At 47.4% G+C, this 7,913-nt stretch overlaps 1 protein-coding gene across 2 annotated transcripts in view; it reads right to left on the bottom strand.

Annotated features, from left to right (window-relative positions):
• Positions 1–411: 411 nt before the first annotated feature.
• The window catches only part of LOC147121529 (protein-L-isoaspartate(D-aspartate) O-methyltransferase-like), an 86,434-nt gene continuing 78,932 nt past the window's right edge, over positions 412–7,913 (bottom strand). For both annotated transcript variants that reach the window (XR_015077566.1, XM_085981865.1), the window contains one exon: positions 412–1,180. The gene's annotated coding sequence lies outside the window, so the exon portion shown is untranslated. The remainder of the gene's footprint in view (positions 1,181–7,913) is intronic.

The following is a 7,913-nucleotide window of genomic DNA, read 5'->3' as shown; positions in this document are numbered from 1 at the left end:
CAACACTGGCACAGCAGCATTTATTGCCCAAGAGAATAAAGTGTCAACCTTGTAGTGTGGGACTGGAGTCACATATAGACCAGACCAGATAGAGGCAGCAGGTTCCCATCCCTGAAATACTTTAGTTAACTGTTGGCTTTTTACAACATTCCAGCCAGCCCACAGATAACCAGATTTATTGACTCCAATTTGCCAAGGTAGGATTTGAACTCAACTTCTATGAGGAGAAACAGTCCAGTACCATAACTACTAGGATTGCCACACACATTCATTATCACTAAATTAATCCAGTTTGGTGATTTTGGAGGGGGCGGGGGGTGGAATCTAATTTAGCCAATTCTATAATGTAGACTCGAGCACACTTGTAATACAGCTGCTCAGCACAGCTCAAAAAAAGTACAAAACTATTCATCTGCTTTTAAAATTTATTTGGCAAAGCACTAATGCATACACTAAGGAAATTTTAAACGGCGATCCATAGTGTGTCATAAGCTTATACAGCATGGGTTATATCATTTCCACTACATTCAACTGTGAAGCAACACAAAATGATGGAATAGCAGCACAGAACTTAAAATTATGTTTGAAAGCATCAATATGTTCAAATCTGTCTGAGTTTACAATCAACAGTGCATTTGCCGCCATCAGCATGTAGTGCTTGGGAGGTTTGATTCCAGGAACAAGAAGTGAAACATGGCGATCTTGATGACAACTCAAGGTACACTACAATCTTAGAAGTGTTTAGTGCTTAGTTACACCTGCATACATAAAGCTCTTGTGTACGTTGTGTCATGGGTGCACAGAATAAGTTTGTTGTAATGGTGCGGGATTTGAACACGATCATGTCAGATGGGGGAAAAACCTAGCCACACCACACATCTGCTGGTATCTCCTTGCAGCAGCTTCACTCTTGCCAGTTAAAAACTAAACCAAGCCACAGAAAACTTCTTCCGACTCTGCACGTATTTTTTAAAACCCTTCACAGCAGCTCTTTCCCAGGCCAGTGTGTTGAACCATTAAAAGAACACTGCTCCACATCAGTCATTAAATGTGTGTGTGGTTTTTTTAAAGTCCAAAACAAGCTGCAATGCTGTCATTTTCAAAGCATTTAGAACTGGAGATATCTACTCCACATTAACGTCAGGTTCTGAGCACACAGATGAAGCTTCACATTTCATCCCTGTGGGTTTAAAAAAAAAGTTAAACTGTAGTACAATCAACTCATCAAAGTGATCGCAATTTTAAAATAAAAAAGTGGTTGCATTTCATTTAGCAGATTCTGCCAGACATAGTTATCCTTGGAGCAGAGAAGGTGAAGGGAAGATGTAATAGGAGGTGTTCGAAATTACAAGGGGTTTTGATAAGAATAGAGAGAAAGAAACTGTTCACTGGCAGGAGGATCCATAACCAGAGGTCACAAATTTAAGGTAATTGGCAAAAGAGCCAGCGGGGAAATGAGAAATGTTATTACACAGCGAGTTATGATCTAGAACGCACTTCCTGAAAGGGTGGTTGAAGCAGATTCAGTAGTAACTTTCAAAAGGGAATTGGATATATACTTGAAGGGAAAATTTTGCAGGGCTATGGAGAATGAGTAGGTGGGTGGGACTAATTGGATCGCTCTTTCCAAGAGCCGGCACAGGCACCATGGGCCAAATGGCCTCCTCTTGTGCTGTATACTGAGATATTACTATGATTTGAACACAGTGACCTAACTCAGGTATTTATTGGATTGTATTTTACCTGTACATGGTTTTCACTCTGCAATGCAAATACCCCACTGGATGAAAACTTTTACCTACACGGAGCTGATCCCAAAATAGAAGTCCATCATCAATTTTAGTGGTCCTAGACTCTTCCACCTTAAATGTACTCATGAATGGAAAGAAATCATGTGTCCAATCTGAAGCTTCGTAAGCTATACAGAAATGATTTTTTTAAAATCCCTACTCAGAGGTCTGATCCAAATATCAACCAATTTCAACTGGACTCCGTTCATCCATAGCCAACTGGGATGCAGTTGGGGTTTTTATGATGCTGGATTCCCCACTTGTCTTAAAGCAGGTAGATGCACAAGAACCACCATTCTGACTGGAGGTGGAAAAAAAGTGGCAGAAAAAAATGTGCTCAGATTCTATTGGTTCAGCGTAAACTTTAAAAGGCTTGAATAGCGTATTCTCAGCTCATGTAGAAAGGTTGGGGAGGACCAGAGACAGAAGTGTAAGCCTAGAACCAAGATAGATGCTTCATTTTAGAGTGGGCAACCTTTGGAATAAGTTGTTTGAACACCTGCAGCTTTGCTGCACGAGCCAAGGGGAGCTGGGGGAGGTCACGACCATGGCAAACGTCTGCATGTAGGAGAAGAGTGGGTCACTGTTGCTTGCGTCACCAGTCACTCTGCTCTTGCTCGATAACCTGGTGCTGGAGAGGAATTTCTCAGTTTATTTCTCTAAATTGGCCTCAGGTTTATTTATTTCTGCCTCTCCCAAGAGATTGCGTGGCTGCAAGTGGAGGTTCTTTACCTATAGTTCCTTAATGGTAAGGCAGCCAAATCCACTTGGATCCAATTCTAGGGAGGGGGTAGCACAAGTCATATAAGCGAGTCATTAATTTATACCTTGCAAAACAAACAGAACTTGATTGAGTTCTTTGATGACATAATGGAGACGGACAATGAGGGTAGTGCAGTTGATGGTAAATGGACTTTCAAAAGGCATTTGACAAAGTACCACATAATAGACTTGTTAGCAAAATTAAAGCCCATGGAATTAAAGGGAAAGTGGCAGCAGGGATACAACATTGGCTAAGGGACAGAAAGCAGAGAATAGTGGTGAACGGTTGTTTTTCCAGACCAGAGGGAAGTATACAGTGGTGTTCCCCAGGAGTCAGTGTTGGGACCACTGCTGTTTGATATATATTAATGACCTGGCCCTGGGTATACAGGGCATAATGTCAAAGTTTGCAGAGGATACGAAACCCTGAAATGCAGTAAACAATGATAGAAAGAGACCAGGAAGACAGAAACAGACTGGTGACATGGGCAGACATATGGCAGATGAAATTTAACACAGGGAAGTGTAAAGTGATACATTTTGGTAGGAAGAATGAGGAGAGGCAATATGAACTAAATGGCACAATTTTAAAGGGGGTGGAGGAAGAGAGAGCTGGGGGTGTAGGTACACAAATCTTTGAAGGTGGCAGGACAAGTTGAGAAGGATGTTAAGAAAGCATGAGATCCTTAGCTTTATTCATAGAGGGACGGGGTACAAATACAAGGAAGTTATGCTAAACCTCTGTAAAACACTGGTTAGGTCTCAGCTGGTGTATTTTGTTGAATTCTGGGCACCACACTTTAGGAAGGATCTCAAGGCCTTAGAGAGGGTGCAGAAGAGATTTACCAGAATTGTACCAGGGATGAAGGACTTCAGTTATGTGAAGATACTGGAGAAGCTGGGGTTGTTCTCCTTCGAGCAGAGACGGTTAAGAGGAGATTTGATAGAGGTGCTCAAAATCATGAATGGTTTTGATAAAGTAACTAAGGAGAAACAGTTTCCAGTGGAAGAAGGGTCGATAAACAGAGGACACAGATTTAAGGTGATTAGAAAAAGAACCAGAGGCGACATGAGAAAACTTTTTTTTAAAACTGATCTGGAATGCACTTCTAAAAATGGTGGTGGAAACAGATTCAATAGTAACACTCAGAGCTGGATAAATACTTGAAGGGGAAAAAATTGCAGGGCTATGGGTAAAGAGCAGGGAAGTGGGATTAATTGGATAGCTCCACCAAAGAGCTAGCACAGGCCTTCTGTGCTGTATCTTATGATTCTAACCAACCCTCATCGAATTCTAACAATATCTGCCTGCCAGCCTCAGAATTCATCAACTCAAATCCAGTCTAGAGGCTGTAGCCTTTACATTTGGGTTTCCGATCTCAATAAAACATTTTTTCCCTTTTAAGGTTTACAACAAAACAGATAGCTCAGAGCCAATTGTTGCTGCCAATCTTTTTCCACATCTGATTATTTCAGAGCATTTCATCTAGAATTCCAGTTAGGGGTTTAGTATGGCAAGAACAGAATTTCATCGCATTGGTCATTGCATTTTAAAAAGCTTTTTCTTGAGCGTGCTCGGAGTCATTGGCCCCGAAAACTCTGAGCAAGAATTAGTCATGTCATAAGCTATAATTTGGTGATGAGACCTATACATGAAAGCTGTTTGCAACGTGTCAATATTGTTAGGCAGGGTATTCCAGCCTCCATAAGTTACCTGCTAGCATACAAAGTTGCAGCCACATTAAATTGTGTATGGGATTGGCATCGTCACAGGGCAATATTGTTACTTTGATGCTCAATGTAATCAACCTTGATGGAGATACCATCTTCAAACAATTAACTTGGACCTCTACAGGGGGGAAAAATCTCCTTCAACAGAGAAAGTTGCTGTTCACTGTGTTCTTATGGATGAGAGTGAATAGAGTTCCAAACACAGCACCTGCATAATAGGGCAGGTCTCTACGAGAGAGTTTGCCAAAAGTAGCTGAAAGACTAAGGATTTATTTTTTATTTCCCAAGAGGCGACCCAGTTGTACGTACCATAAATTAGCAGCTGTGGTCCACAGCTGAAAATTGTGTGAATTACCAGGTGTGCTTGAGAGTATGTGGCCTATGTTTTTGTAAATAAATCAGGATGCGAGTTACACAAGAGTGGTCTAACTACAATATTTTCAATGGTCCAAATTGAGACATAATGGGTATCTATGTATTTGCCCAAAAGAAATTTGTCAGGTTGCAATCATTAGCTATACCAACTCAGTGTAGAGAGGGAAGACACAGGTTTGAGTTTGTAGAGGACTTGGTCTGTTTATGGAAACTGCTGGCAAGCTATGTATACAGGGAAGTGTTGGGAAAGAGATAGCAACATAAATGAGATAGGTATTCAAATTCAATTCAATCAAACCAACCAACCAACGCAAATAAAAATTATCAACACAAACCAATGAAGTGCAGGAGAAGCAAGTATCCAAAAAAGAGCTCCATCTTGCAACAACTTCAGGGCCTAGAAATTCAGTAGCGTTCGCCAGCCGTTAACGCCTTAAGAGGGGTAGATTTCCAGCGCTAGGCACTTAGCGCCCGGGCGCAGTCCGAACTGCGCCTACGCCCAACTTCAGTTGACATTTAGCGCCGGCGCAAAGTGTTTGCGCCCGCTCAGCTGCGCGCGCAGCTTATGACGTCATTTCGTCGTGCAACGCTGTTTGTGCGCCCCAAACCAGAAATTCAGTGGCGCCCGCCCAATGTGGGCGTGGCGCTGTTAAGAACTGTGAACTGGAACGCAGCAGAGGCCCTGCGGGCCTCGGGGAGCGCTAATTAAAGGGCTCTTAGACTGAACTATAAAGGCCAGCCATTTTGCTGCCATGACTTTAGTGCTTTGGATTTCTGGACAGAGAGCAAGGAACAGACCTTACTGATTTGGGACAACATAGGAGGTATTTTTGGCTTCTGGCCAGAGCTTGGAAATTAGACTCATTGTGATTTCACTGTTTGCAAGTTTATTATGGGGGCTGCATGGGGTTCCAACCCTCAGTTCCAGCATTATGTGCGAAGGGCTCGCAGACGCTGTGTGAGAGGGCCAGCTATGCCTAGACGCAGAGGGGCCATCAGGCGTTGGCAACGTAGGCCTTACCCACTCAGGGAATACCGGCAGCAGGTGTCCTATCTCACCATGACTGCCGCGCATTGTGTTAAGAGGCTGCGCTTCAGAAGGGAGGTGGTTGCAGAGATCTGCCAGCTGCTTCACAGAGATCTGCGTCCACAGCTGATGTGCAGGGCGTCTCTGTCGGTGGAAGTGAAGGTCACGGTGGCTCTGAACTTTTATGCAAGCGGCTCCTTCCAAGCCGCTGCTGGGGACATAGCGAACATCTCCCAGTTCGCTGTGCATCGCTGCATCCGGCAGGTCACCGATGCCCTTTTCGCAAGGAGACACCAATTCATCTCCTTCCCCATGACCCTAGAGAGGCAGGAGCAGCGTGCAGTCGGATTTGCCAGGATCGCCGACTTCCCCATGGTGCAGGGCGCCATTGACTGCACGCATGTGGCTATGCGGGCACCTATCGACAATGCCGAGGATTACCGCAACCGGAAGGGCTACCATTCCCCTCAATGTACAGCTGGTGTGTGACCACAGGCAGCGCATCCTAGCTGTCAATGCCCGCTTTCCAGGAAGCAGCCACGATGCATTTATCCTGCGCCAGACTACTGTGGCTGACATGTTCCAGGCACAGCCTCCACCAAGGGGATGGCTTATTGGGGACAAGGGCTACCCTTTGTGTACATGGCTCATGACCCCGCTCCGCGCGCCCAGGACCCCTGCGGAGGAGGCATACAACGAAAGCCATCAAGCCACAAGGAACATCATAGAGCAAACGATTGGCGTCCTCAAGCAACGGTTCCGCTGCCTGGATCGTTCCGGCGGATCTCTACAGTATTCGCCGGATAGAGTCTCCCAGTTCGTCGTCGTTTGCTGCATGCTGCACAACCTGGCTATCCGCAGGACTCAGGCACTGCCACCTCGCGTTGGACCACCACCTCAGGACGACGAGCAGGAAGACCATGAGGAGGAGGAGGAGGAGTACCAGCCCAGGAGGGAGCCACAAGGTCCAAGGGCCGTCCGCTGGCGGCTTATTGAACGACACTTCTAGGCCCCCTGTCAGGGAATGGCTTGTGGCAATGAACGCACCTGAATGCAGCCACTCCGCAAGCCCTCAGCCGGTTAACGCAACAACCACTTGAAACATGACACCTGGACAAGCTGAATAAATAAAAAGCTTTATTTAACAAACTCAGGGCCCTTCCCACATGAAACAGAAAAAGACAAGACCCCCAAAAAACAGTCAAAAACATATCTCACTCCCACAACCTGGGGAGGAATAACAAAAATTGTCCTTCCAATTGGCTTTCATCTTCGGCCTTACCAAAATAAGCCCCCCCCCTCCAGAACACAAACACCCCCATATAAAAAAAAAGTTGGCAACACACTCTACTTGGTGTGCCGAGAGGGCGAGTCCTTGTGCAGGCTTCTCCGGCCCCTGCCCGACCTGTTGCTCCGCCTCAACCTGGGCCCTGTGGGTGTTGCAAGGCTGGGGGAAGGCTCCTGAGGGGCACAATGCGTGACAGCAGATGTCCTTGGGGGTCGGCCTAGACGAGGTCCGGCCCTGGAGGGGCCGGCTGCTGACTGCTGCAGCTGGCCAGCATCAGTCTCTCCAGCAGCTCGTCGCACCTTGGCTGGGGGAGTGGCAGTGGCAGCTGCAGCAATGGGGGCAAGCTGGCTGATGCCAGGCGCTCGCTGATCGCCAGAGACACTGGCACTCGGCCGGCCTGGCACTGCAGCAAGCGCAGCAATCTGGTGAAGGCCAGACCGCTGTGCTGCAGCAGGGCGGCGGGTGCCCTGGCGATGCTTCCGTGACACAGCGAGTGTGGCAGAAGTGAGTGCGCGAACTGCCCTGGTCTGTGCCCGCATCAGATCAGCCAGTGTCTGGACGGCACCACTCATGAACTCGCGACTCGCGTCCTGTGCTGCCGCGAGTTGGTCGACACCCCTGGCCTGTGCTGCCGCGAGTTGCTCGACACCCCTGGCCTGTGAGTCCCCGAAATTGGCCACACTATGAGCCAGGGGCTCAATGGCCTGAGGCAACTGTCCCACAACCCCCATGAACTCGTTGTGGCGCCGCTCCGAGGCCGCGGACATTTCATCAAGGAGGCGCACCTCCTGGGCGAGGACCGTCTCTGGACTGGAGGGCGGACTCTCCCTCTGCGGAGAAGGCAGCCGTGCTGCCCGACCCTTCCCGCGTGCCTGGACGCCACTGGGCCCAGCAACTGCCCTCCCCTGCAACACTTCCCCCCTCTGGGGAGAAGGCAGCC

The sequence above is a fragment of the Somniosus microcephalus genome, chromosome 3 (genome assembly GCF_052327205.1).
Source record: "Somniosus microcephalus isolate GS21.2 chromosome 3, FLI_Smic_1.0, whole genome shotgun sequence".
NCBI lineage: Eukaryota > Metazoa > Chordata > Chondrichthyes > Squaliformes > Somniosidae > Somniosus > Somniosus microcephalus.
The sequence above is the reverse complement of the archived record's forward strand: the minus strand, read 5'-3'. Positions and strand labels throughout refer to the sequence as shown.